This window comes from Bidens hawaiensis, unplaced genomic scaffold (genome assembly GCF_021521415.1).
Source record: "Bidens hawaiensis isolate Kalapana, Puna unplaced genomic scaffold, B.hawaiensis_p1.1 tig00034238_1, whole genome shotgun sequence".
Lineage (NCBI taxonomy): Eukaryota > Viridiplantae > Streptophyta > Magnoliopsida > Asterales > Asteraceae > Bidens > Bidens hawaiensis.
In genome coordinates this window covers 158,178-169,103 of record NW_027495916.1, presented here as the reverse complement: position 1 = coordinate 169,103, position 10,926 = coordinate 158,178, and positions in this window count along the sequence as shown.

The following is a 10,926-nucleotide window of genomic DNA, read 5'->3' as shown; positions in this document are numbered from 1 at the left end:
GATTGAAATACGGAAACAGCAGCAGACTTTTTCGCCCCTTCCATGACCTCGTAAACCTTTACCAAGCTTGCAGCTTCTTGATGAACCAACTCCTTCCTGGCCAGCGACAACTCCAGTTTCGCGTCTTCCAGTTCTTTGGTCTTCTTATCAAGAAGACTGGTCTTTGTGACTCCTATCTTCATCAGTTCGGAGATGCGAGTGTTGGCTTCATGGAGTTCGAGGCTCATAGTGGCAAACCGGGAGGAAAGATACTCGAGGCCCTACAAGGATAAAGGATCCTCAATATAAATTATCCCCAAGATATAGGAAATCATGACAAATTAAAAAGATACCTGCTGAGTCTTGTTCATGGCATCATGGAAATCAACATCGTGCACGGGAATGGATTCATTGGTCTCTTGACTCTTCCGCTTCTTAGAGCCCTTTGCACGGCTGCCTTCAGGTCTAGGCATAGAGCTGAGGATATGTTCTTTCTTGATAATGCTTCGGGTGGATACCATGATGTGAATATCTTCAAGAGCAAAAGCAGAAGCAGACTTGCCTACAAATACACAGGTTAGTATCTTTGATCCTTAAAAATTCTAATAAAATCTCGAATATATTTCTTACCAGACATAACGGAGCTCATGGACGGAGACGGATCTTGAAAGCTAGACTGGAAATGAAATGTCCTCTCTTCCTCGTCAATGAGAAAGAAAGAGGAAAGCTTATCTTCGGTTTCTCTGGTGGGAGGAGCAATCTCAAAGAACTTCAAAGCTGTAGAAACAAAAGAAAACACATCAGCCACAAAAGATATCGATATATATTCAAGATACAGTATCCTACTTGTGGAAACCCAGAGATAAGGAAGAGTATCAGGCTATGGAAGAGAATCTCTCCTAACAAAGAAATATTGTCTCTTCCACTGGTCGTTATTCTGGGTATTTTTCAGAACCAATGGAGATCGACCAGATTTAATTTTGAGAAGATATCTTGAAGACCATGGCTGCGAAGGTCATATACAAAAGCAAGCTCCGATAGGGTAAGATCTAAGGCATGGTCAGCAATTAGTCTCTCCAAAACAAACAAAGTCCTCCAAACCATGGGCATCGTTTGGGCATAACTGAGACCAGTTCTTGAAAAGACCTCAGTGGTAAAGGCAGAAAATGGATAGGAAAAATCAATTTTTTAAACGGCAAAAACGGAAAGCAGATCCAGGTTTTTGAAACACAATAAGAAGAAAGGGCGGCATCAAATGGTCTGAAAAGAGTTCCAGTGGGAAAACAACCCCGAGACCGAAGATTCGCAATATCAGTATTGCCAAAAATGCATATCTCACTCGCTGGACTAGCAAGGAGATTTTGCGATACAAAATCCTCAATACCGGAAGGACGAAGCTTCAGACTCATGATTTGAGAAGAGAGAATAAATAAAAGTTACCTGAATAATGGAAGAAGATGGATGGAAATAATATTTATCCAAGTAATTAAACCCGGCCTAAGGTTTACCCAAAGAACGGATGATTGACACGTGTATCAACAATCTACCACACATGCAAAGATTTAAAATTCAAAATTCAAAAATTTTACAATTGTAATGCCTATCTACAGCTGTTAAAATTTGGGGACAATTGTTAGGACACGGATTTTCAGTATCATCAGTAAAGATTATATTCAGGACGAATCCAAGATGCGGTATCCTCAAAGGTAGCTGGTATCCTAATTACATTATATAACTAACACGATATTTGCTACTTTCCATGTTTACCAGGTCAAAGGCCATTGCTTGATCTCCTAAGAACACGCACTTACTATTATTGGAGCGTAACAACTAAGGAAACGTGATGATTAGAAGGATTAACGGCTAATTGGACTCTTTCTAAAGTTTCGTTAAATATAGGGCATATTGTTAGACTTTGTTTATTATAAATAGAGCTCTAAACAAATGATCAAACACACACTCTAGCACTCGAGAACTTACTAGTACTCACATTCTCTATAATCACGATCAAGTTTAAGCTCCACCATTGTAATCACCTTTATTATTAATAAACCGGTGGTGATAATTTTTACCGCCTGGGGTTTTTTGCTTGTTATCCTAAGGTTAACGGGTTTTTTCCTCGCAACAAATCCTTGTGTTCAAGCACTTTTACGTTCATTTCATACAAGCACCTAGTCCCGATTACTAATTTGGTTACGAAATCGTTGTTGTTAAATTTTGACCAAAACACTAACCACTTGTATGTGTAAACTCACACGTGTGTGTAAGTAGGACGACTTAAATTTGAAACCATGTGAATAGGGTCACCGAAGCATGGCGTACAATGGTGTTGATGGGATTAAACATGCCGACTAAGCATGAGATTCTTAACCTATCCCATAAAACTAGAAGTTGCAAAGGGTTGCAATCGTCAAACATTGACTACCTTGTTAATTTAAATAGTAGAATAAAGGTCACCTAACTACTATTTGAATGTAACGTTGGGTTCTAGATTTTAATCATTAATTGTCTTGAAGACATAAAAGGGTATTAATGATTAAAATAATTGATATCGAAAATACTAAAATTGAGCTTTGTTATGTTTGTAGATGGCCGCAATCAACAATCCGCCTAACGTTATTATTCCACCCGTCAATAACCTATCACTAAGATCTACTCTTGACAAGGATCGTCTAAACTATACCAACTTTATGGATTGGTATCGAAACTTGAGAATCATTCTCAAGCAAGAAAAGAAATACTACGTATTATAGGATCCTATTCCTGATGAACCTAGTGTTGACGATGTCCAAGACCATAACGATTGGGTTAAGCACAATGAGGATTCGGTGCAAGTTTCTTGCCTCATGTTGGGAACTATGATTCCCCAGATTCAAAATGATTTTGAACTTCATGGGGCATACGACATGATCACCCAACTTAAGGAAATGTTCCTTACACAAGCTAGGGTGGAACGCTTCGAAACGGTTCGAGCGCTTCATGCATGTCGTATGGAAGAAACCCAATCGGTCTCATCTTATGTACTTAAGATGAAAGGCCACATTGATCATCTCGAGCGCCTTAATTGTCCTGTCTAAAAAGAGTTAGCCACGGATTTGATCCTAAATTGTTTAACTAAAAGGTTTGAGACATATGCTATGAATTATAACATGAATGGGTGGGACAAGAGCATTGGTGAGCTTCACGCAATGCTTAAAACGGCCGAGACGGGAATGGGTAAAAAGGTTTTACCCGTTCTCACGATCAACGAGGGAGGCAATAGGAAGAGGCATCACCCGGAACCCAAGGAAAAGGTTGCCAAAGGTAAGGGACAAGTCAAGGGTAAGTTCAAGGGAAAGGAAAAGGTGGAACCACCCAAACCAATAGCTCGGAGGATCCATGCTTTGGATGTGGGGAGATTGGGCATTGGATAACGAATTGTCCAACCCGTCTTAAAGGCTTGAAAGCTAAGAGGCATGCGGGGAAAACCTCGGGCACAACTTTCAAGATTCATATTAATCTTAATCTTATTTCCTCTAACACATGAGTATTGGATACCGGATGTGGAACTCATATTTGCAATTTATTGCAGGGGTTCAAGGGTAATGAAGGATTTAAGAAAGGATATATTAGTCTCTTCATGGGCAACGGAACAAAGGTTGTTGTCGAAGCCCGAGGAGACTACACATTGAACCTTCCAAATGGTTTGGAAGTTATTTTGAAAGACATTTTATATGCTCCTAGTTTGACTAGGAATATTATCTCCGTTTCTTTGTTAAGACAATGTGGTTTTGATTTAATGTTTGTGGACAATGGAATTTATGTTTTCATGAATAATGTCTTTTATTTTAAAGCAATGCCGTCTAATGGCATTTATGAATTAGTTCATGATAACACATCCTTTGATAACATGTTGTACCAATCAAGCACCAAGAGACTCAAAATGGATTTGAGTAAGACTTATCTTTGGCATTGTCGCCTTGGTCATATAAACAAAGATCGCATACATACACTTCAAAAGAATGGTCTTTTGGAATCAAGTGAAGATGATTCATTTGATAAGTGTGAGCCTTGTTTACTTGGAAAGATGACCGAGCACCCCTTTAGTGGAACAAATGAAGGGGCAAATGACTTATTGGGTATCATACATTCGGATGTATGTGGTCCTTTTAAGGCAATGACAAGGAATGGTGAAAGATACTTCATCACCTTTATCGACGATTATAGTCGTTATGGGTATGTGTACTTGTTAAGACACAAATATGAAGCCTTTGAAATGTTCAAAGTCTTCCAAAATGAAGTACAAAATCAACTCGATAAAACCATCAAAGTACTTCGTTCGGATAGAGGAGGTGAATACCTAAGTGATTCTTTCCAATATTATCTTAGGAGTTGTGGGATCATCTCACAACTTACTCCACCCGGAACACCACAAGACAATGGCGTGTCCGAAAGGAGGAATCAAACTCTATTGGATATGGTTCGATCTATGATGGCTAGAAGCACATTGCCTCTATCATTTTGGGGTTTCGCTTTGCTCTCTGCGGCCCGTATTCTAAATATGGCCCCAACCAAGAAAGTGGACAAAACACCTTTTGAGATATGGCATGGAAGGGCTCCATCATTATCATATTGAAGAGTATGGGGTTGTGAGTCTTATGTCAAGAACAACACCCTAAACAAACTTGAAAGTCGATCCACTAAGTGTATCTTTGTAGGATATCCAAAGGACTCTATGGGATATTATTTCTACAACCCAACCGAGCAAAAGGTATTTGTTGCTCGAAAGGCCGAGTTCTTGGAAACTAAGATCCTTATGGAAGGTACTAGTAGAACAGTGGAACTTGAGGAGGATCGAGAACCACAAGTCGATACACGTTTGGTTGATACTAGCAATCAACAAGAGGTTGTTGAGAATGATCAAATGATTGATCAAGACACACAAAACGTTCACAAATCCGGTAGAATTAGTCATCCACAAGAAAGATATGGATTTTTCATGGATGGATGCTATATGGTAGATTCGGATGAACCCACCACATACCGTGATTCAATGTCACAATCTGATTGTGACAAATGGCTTAAAGCCATGGACGTTGAGATGCAATCCATGCATGACAACCAAGTATGGGATTTGGTTGTACCACCTCTTAATTCCAAACCGGTTGGAAGTAAGTGGGTTTTCAAAAAGAAAACCGATACGCATGGAAACTTGGATACTTATAAAGCTAGACTTGTAGCAAAAGGTTTCACTCAAACTCAAGGGGTTGACTATGATGAAACTTTTTCCTCCGTAGCAATGCTAAAGTCTATTAGGATATTGTTTTCCATATCCGCACATGTTGACTATGTGATATGGCAAATGGATGTCAAAACTGCTTTCCTAAATGGGCATCTTGAGGAAGATGTCTACATGGTTCAACCCGAAGGTTTTGTCGATCCACAACATCCTAATAAAGTATGCAAGTTAAAGAAATCAATCTATGGATTGAAACAAGCGTCTAGAAGTTGAAATCACCATTTTGATGAAGAAGTTAAGAAATTTGGGTTCATCAAGAATGGTGATGAAGCTTGTGTGTATAAGAAAGCTAGTGGGAACATCATTACCTTCTTAGTATTGTATGTTGATGACATACTACTATTTGGAAATGACAATCCAACCATGAAGGGTGTAAAAGCATGGTTTGGAAGTTGTTTTTCAATCAAGGATCTAGGTGAAGCCGCCTATATTTTAGGAATAAAGATCTATAGGGATAGATCAAGGCGGTTGATAGGTTTAAACCAAAGTGCATACATTGACAAAATCTTGAAGAGGTTCAAGATGGAGAACTCTATGAAAGGTTTGGTACCTATTCAAAGAGGAACGATATTGAGTAGGTGTTGGTGCATTATGCCAGTAGTTCATTTGTCTCGAGTCTATCGTGTCTGTAATCGTTACGATGCTTGTTTTGTCTTTATGAACTAGTTAGTTTGTTTATCTAGTTTTGGCGAACTTCTGTTCTGGAGAAGTTAGGGACAACTTCGCCTAGGGTGTCAGGCGAAGTTTTCGTATTACTTAAACCTAACTTGCGCCGTTAGTGGTATGGTTTTTTGGGAGTGTTCGTTTTGTAAGCTGTAGCAGGTTTTGGTGTTTCTGGTATTCACATCTAATAACAAAGTCACCTTTGTCCTACGTGTTACGTGTTTCTTTACGTGTCTCTCGATTATACACTCGTATCGTATACGTAGGGGATTCCGCACCCTCGTGTTACAAGATAATCCTGTGTTGATCCGGCTAGGAACCTACAATTGGTATCAGAGCATTTGCTCGTGATTGTGTGGTTCGGGATTATCACACTTGTGTTAAAAGAACTCCGCTAGACTTTTGGCATAATCGTTTCACGTAAAACACCGTTCGTTCAGTCCATTCCTACACTATATTACCCTCGTCGCACTCCATACTACCTTTTAATCATTAGAAACAAGAAAAACACTGCTCAAAATCAGATCTCACATCCAGCGAAGTTGTCGTCACCTGTTATTAGGGTTTCGGCGAAGTTACCTTTGGCAAAGTTACTTGGTGAAGTTAACAAAAAGTGAAGTTAATCCTTCGGCAAAGTTTTACTTTGGCGAAGTTACTTGGTGAAGTTGTATTTTGGCGAAGTTACTTGGTGAAGTTGTACTTTGGTGAAGTTAACACAAGGCGAAGTTATACTTTCTTAGCCATCACGGAATACCGTTTCAATTAGTTCCAGCTCTTGTTTCAGTTTAATATGACATCAATAAACATCACTGAACTGGTGAAGATGGAAGTTGAAGCTGGGTCAACGACTAAAGCTCTAAAGTTACTTAAAGGCACTGATTTTGTTGCGTGGAAAGACAGGTTTGAGCAGTATGTGAAATATCAAGATGCAAAGATGTGGGTATGTATTCAGGATGGTTATATCCCTCCAACAACTGAGTTTGAAGGACGTGAGCAACTGAAAAAATATAATAAGATGGAGGACGATGAGAAGAAAATGTACGAGGCAGAAAGTAAGGCACTAGCTCCAATCACCATGGCACTACCTCAGGAAATTCTTCATACTTTCAAAAAGTACAAGACGGCTAGAGAATTGTGGGAAGCATTGGAGAACGGCTATGAAGGTAATGTCGGAATTCGAAACTCAAAGACAAAGTTGCTAAAGACTCAGTTCTCAGTATTCAAGTACTTTAAGAATGAATCACTTGATTACATCATCACAAGATACTATCACTTGATGACCTAATTTATTCCGTAAATTATTCTGAGAGTGACATCGTAGAAAAACTTCTTGATGCTCTTCCACCAAGATGGGAGATGTACACAGTTCTGATGAAAGAGGATAAAGAATTTGATAGATTTGATTTAGAGAAGGTGGTTAACAAGTTACGTAATTATGAGCTTAATATGTTACGAAAAGAGACGCCTACTGATCAGGTTCAGGATCCGGGAATGTATGGTGCAAAAGGCTCTGCAAACTCAAGCTCTAAAATAGATTCGACCGCCTATTACTCAGGCGGGGAACCAAATTCTACACAAGATGGTCATGTGGTGATGAATATGGATGGAGATATATGCTTTGTAGCAAGTGGAAGTGGTTCTTCAAAATCTCAATCTTCAGTTAGTAATTCTTCTACTAGTCCTTCAAATGTAAATTACTCAAAGATGCCTATGAGTGTAAAATCTGTTGAACAACAATTTGCTCTTTATGCCTCTTTCATTGCGTCTTATGAGAATTACATCAAGGGAAAGATAGTTGACCCTGCAACCTTGGATGAGGACTACGATCAGATAGATGCTGATGACATGGAAGAAATGGATCTGCCGTGGCAAATGGCGATGATAGTAAGAAGGGTAAAACGGTTTATGAAGAAGACTGGACGAAAGTTCATGGGAGAGAGACCGGGATTTGACAAGTCAAAGGTTCGTTGCTACAACTGTCAACAGAATGGACACTTTGCGAGAGAGTGCCCAAATGAGAGAGTTGAACGGGGTCAGAACAGGCCTACTCAGCAGAATGGGAATGGAAGTGAAATAAAAGCCATGGTGTCTCAACAGAATGGTGGATATAATTGGAACATCAAAGTTGAGGAGGTGATTGAGCAAGCAAATCTGGTGAATATCGTGAGTGAAAGATGTGACAAGGAACCAGTGGAGGATCAAGCATACATGGCAGAAGTGAATGATCAGCTCTCAGAGGTATATTCTGAACCTCATTGTGAACAATGTGAAAAACTGTCTGATCAATTAAATGCTTTAACTGATCAGTATGTAAGTTTGGAAAAAGAATTAAAAATTGTAAAAGAAGAACATCATTACTTTAAACAAAGGGAAAACAGTTACTCGGTCAAAATTAATGCTGGTGAAAAAGACATAAGATGCCTTAAGGCAACATTAGCTGAGAAAATCCAAGTAATCGATCTAAGTTATGAAGTTGTGGAAGAAAAAACCAAAATTATTGCTGAAAAGGACAAATAGATAGCTGATTATCAAGTGAAAGTGATGGAACTAAACAGAAAACTTGAACAGTTTAGGAACTCCTCAATGATGCTTAATCATGTCCTGAGTGTTCAACGTTCTCCCAACGATAAAGGAGGAATTGGATACAATGAAGTTCCACCACCTTTTAACAATAACTACACTTATAATCCTTGTAATCGGCCACCTGCCTTTGTTAAACCTAATCAGACAGTAACGGGAAATGTCAGCTCCATCGACTCACCCGTTAGAGTTCAATCAAGCAACACCAACGTTAAATTGAGCAATCATGAGAACCTAGATAAAGATATTAATGAATCGGTTTAGACAAAATCATCAGTTGTGGATCGAGATTCCACAAATAAGGAATCTGTAAACATTCGCAGAGTGGATGATAAAGTTGTGTTACTCAGGCGGGGGGAGAGTGATACTTTTAGTGAAAAGAAATCTTCTTTAAACCCATTCGTTCCCCCTTATGTGAAACAAACTGTCAGTGAAGCAACTTCATCTTCTGCTGCAACTTCTGAAAAGAATGTTCGGATAGACACGTGTTGTCCAAAGAAAATTAATTGTCCAAAAAAAAGCTGTTTTCGATGTAACAAGGTAGGTCACTTTGTCAGTAACTGTCCGCTGAAGAGGAAGAAATCTAAAAATTTGAGGCCAACCAAAACTGAAAATGGAACGAACTTTAAAACTGGTACTGGTAAGAATTCTAATGCATCCAACTTTAATCGTTGGATAAATTTAAGATTTCACAGAAACCAACCTCGTTTTTTCCCAGTTAATCATAGAATGGGTAACTTCGAATCCATTAACGCTAGAAAATCAAGGATGTTTGGATGGCCTCATAATCAGTTTTCTAGAAATCTTCCATTCAGATCAAATGAAAACCTCCCCCAAGGGAACTTTGGGCAACCAAGGAGTTGGATGCCGTTTGACAGGTTTGACCAACCCAAGACCAGAAGGGCTTGGGTCCCCCGCTTTTAATTCATTCCATTAACTGTGCAGGAACAGTCGAACAGGGCTGTGAACAACATGTGGGTTGTCGACAGTGGCTTTTCCCGGCACATGATGGGTAACAAGAAATTGTTATGTGATTTGAAAGTTGTACAAGGTGGAAGAGTTACTTTTGCAGGAGAAAGTGGAGGAAACATTTCTGGAGTCGGTACTGTTACTAATGGGAAAATCAAGTTGGAGAAGGTTATTTTTGTGGAAGAGTTAAAGCACAATCTTCTGAGTGTCTCTCAGATCTGTGACAAAGACTACACTGTGCACTTTACAAAGGATGAAGCACTCGTGCTTCATCCTGGTTTCAAGATTCCTGAAACCTAGGTTGTGATGAAAGCTCCAAGAGAGAAGAATACATACGTGATGGACATGAGGTCCACCAAGATGGAGACGGAAGAATCATGTCTCTTGTCAAAAGCAACAGAATCTGAGTCGGAATTGTGGCACCGAAGGATGGGTCATATCCATCTACGTAAGATGAACTACATAGTCAAGAATGAGCTGGTACTTGGGGTTCCTTAAAGAATTTCAACTTTGATGACCAGTGTCTGTCATGCAAGAAAGGAAAGCAGCACAAGAAATCACATCACTCCAAATTGGTTAACTCAATTGCCACACCTTTGGATTTGCTTCACATGGATCTGTTTGGTCCTATCAATGTTAAAAGCCTGGGTGGAACATCTTATTGCTTGGTTGTGACTAATGACTACTCACGTTACTCATGGGTTTATTTTCTGAAAGCTAAAGATGAAACCGTGCAGTTGGTAATTACCTTGATTACCAAAGTGGAAAACATTGATGGGGGAAAAGTCAAGTTCATCAGAAGCGATAATGGCACATAGTTCAAGAACTATCAAATGGAAATGTTTTGTCTGCAGAAAGGGATAAAGCATCAGTTTAGTGCACCATATACTCTGCAACAGAATGGAGTAGCTAAAAGGAAGAATAGAACTTTAATCGAGGGAGCCAGGACTATGCTGGCAGATGCTAAACTTTCCGTGGTGTTTTGGGCTGAGGCGGTTGCCAAGGCCTGCTATATCCTTAATCGTGTTTTGACTGTTAAAAGATTACATAAAACTTGTTATGAATTAATGCATGGTCGAAAGCCAAATCTGAAAGGTCTTGAACCTTTTGGGTCCCCATGTTCGATCTTAAAGACTAACTCAAAATTTGGTGAGAAAGCTGACGAAGGTATTCTTGTTGGCTACGTAGTTGGGTCACCCAACAGAAGAGTCTTTAATCTATCGAACAATAAGGTTGAGGTGGTCTGTAACACTGACATTACAAGTTACAAATCACCAAAGCCTAGCATGGGACCAGCAGAGGCTTTCGATAATGATAAATTATTCAAATCCTTTAATTTACCTTCTTTTGTTTTTGCAGATACAGAAGAAAGGATGGAAACTCAGATGCTACTTGATGAAAATGATCCAATTCTGCATCGTCCCCAGTTTAATGAAAAACAATCTCACGTGTCAAGC